This window comes from Petromyzon marinus, unplaced genomic scaffold, assembly GCF_048934315.1.
Source record: "Petromyzon marinus isolate PM22_M1 ecotype Great Lakes invasive population unplaced genomic scaffold, UKy_Petmar_22M1.pri1.0 PM_G_Scaffold_40, whole genome shotgun sequence".
Lineage (NCBI taxonomy): Eukaryota > Metazoa > Chordata > Hyperoartia > Petromyzontiformes > Petromyzontidae > Petromyzon > Petromyzon marinus.
In genome coordinates this window covers 50,001-52,500 of record NW_027422984.1, presented here as the reverse complement: position 1 = coordinate 52,500, position 2,500 = coordinate 50,001, and positions in this window count along the sequence as shown.

The following is a 2,500-nucleotide window of genomic DNA, read 5'->3' as shown; positions in this document are numbered from 1 at the left end:
TGCCTCTTGAAAAGCCCATTAACTTCTCCCTCCTGAAAGGAGAGAGTCGTTTCTGTAGTATGGGTGGGGGATGGGGCCTCTTGGGTGGGAAGGGGTGGTTCAGGACAGTCCAATTGTCTTTCAAATCTACGGTAGAACTCGTTCAGGTCGTTGGCTAGGCGGGAGTCGTTAGTGGTGTGGGGCGCTCTGGGTTTGTAGTTGGTGATGTGCCTGAGCCCTTTGGCAGACAGAAGCAGCGTCGTTAGTAGAGAACTGGTGTTTTAGTGTCTCTGAGTACAGTCGTTTAGCCTCTCTCACCGCTTTGCTAAACCTGTTCTTCGACTCCTTGAATCTGTCTCTATCCCCACTCCTAAACGCTTCCTCCTTCTCCAACCTCAACCTTTTGAGCTTTGCTGAGAACCAGGGCTTGTTGTTGTTAAAGTTCACCCTGGTACGTGTTGGGATACAGCAGTCCTCACAGAAGCTGATGTACACAGCCTCTGTGAGTTCATCCAGACTATTGGTAGCAGTCGTGAACATATCCCAGTCAGTACAGTCTAAGCACGCCCGCAAATCTTCCACAGCCTCACTGGTCCACTGTTTAGATGTCCTCACAGCAGGTTTACAGAGTTTTAGTTGCTGCCTGTATGCACGAATCAGGTGGACCAAGGGAGTTCTGTGCGAGCCGAACAGCCCCGTGACCCACAAGAGAAACATCCCCGCCAAATTCGAGCGTTTGACGGGGTCTATCCGTGAAAAAATATTCACGTTTTTGAGTGCACATGCATTTCTGCTGCAAATGCCTCTGGAAGTTTCATGCCGTTCGTATGCCAATTGTGGCAACACGAAAATGACCCGTTTTCCCATTCCGAGGGATTTCTGTGCGACCCTAACAGCCCCGTGAGCCACAAGAGACACATCCCCGCCAATTTCTAGCGTTTCACGGGGTCTATCCGTGAAAAATATAGACGTTTTTGAGTGCACATGCATTTCTGCTGCAGATGCCTCTGGAAGTTTCATGCCGTTCGTACGCAATGTGGCAACACGAAAATGACCCCTTTTCCCATTCCGAGGGATTTCTGTGCGACCCTAACTAACAGCGCCCGTGAGCCACAAGAGAGACATCCCCGCCAATTTATAGCGTTTCACGGGGTCTATCCGTGAAAAATATAGACGTTTTTGAGTGCACATGCATTCCTGCTGCAAATGCCTCTGGAAGTTTCATGCCGTTCCTATGCAATGTGGCCACACAAAAATGACCCGTTTTCCCATTCCGAGGCATTTCTGTGCGACCCTAACAGCCCCGTGAGCCACAAGAGAGACATCCCCGCCAACTTCTAGCGTTTGACGGGGTCTATGCGTGAAAAATATTAAAATTTTTGAGTGCACGTGCCTTTCTGCTGCAAATGCCTCTGGAAGTTTCATGGCGTTCCTATGCAATGTGGCAACACGAAAATGACCCCTTTTCCCATTCCGAGGGAGTTCTGTGCCACCCTAACAGCCCCGTGAGCCACAAGAGACACATCCCCGCCAATTTCTAGCGTTTCACGGGGTCTATCCGTGAAACATATAGAAGTTTTTGAGTGCACATGCATTCCTGCTGCAAATGCCTCTGGAAGTTTCATGCGGTTCGTACGCAATGTGGCAACACGAAAATGACCCGTTTTCCCATTCCCAGGGATTTCTGTGCGACCCGAACAGCCCCGTGAGCCACAAGAGACACATCCCCGCCAATTTCTAGCGTTTCACGGGGTCTATCCGTGAAAAATATCAAATTTTTTTTGACTGCACATGCATTTCTGCTGCAAATGCCTCTGGAAGTTGCATGCGGTTCGCATGCAATGTGGCGACACGAAAATGACCCGTTTTCCCATTCCGAGGGATTTCTGTGCCACCCTAACAGCCCCGTGAGCCACAAGAGAGACATCCCCGCCAATTTCTAGCGTATCACGGGGTCTATCCGTGAGAAATATTCACTTTTTTGAGTGCACATGCATTCCTGCTGCAAATGCCTCTGGAAGTTTCATGCGGTTCGTATGCAATGTGGCGACACGAAAATGACCCGTTTTCCCATTCCGAGGGATTTCTGTGCCACCCTAACAGCCCCGTGAGCCACAAGAGAGACATCCCCGCCCACTTCTAGCGTTTCACGGGGTCTCTCCGTGAAAAATATCACATTTTTTGAGTGCACATGCATTCCTGCTGCAAATGCCTCTGGAAGTTTCATGCGGTTCGCATGCAATGTGGCGACACGAAAATGACCCGTTTTTTCCCATTCCGAGGGATTTCTGTGCCACCCTAACAGCCCCGTGAGCCACAAGAGACACATCCCCGCCAATTTCTAGCGTTTCACGGGGTCTATCCGTGAAAAATATTCAATTTTTTGACTGCACATGCATTTCTGCTGCAAATGCCTCTGGAAGTTTCATGCGGTTCGCATGCAATGTGGCGACACGAAAATGACCCGTTTTCCCATTCCGAGGGATTTCTGTGCCACCCTAACAGCCCCGTGAGCCACAAG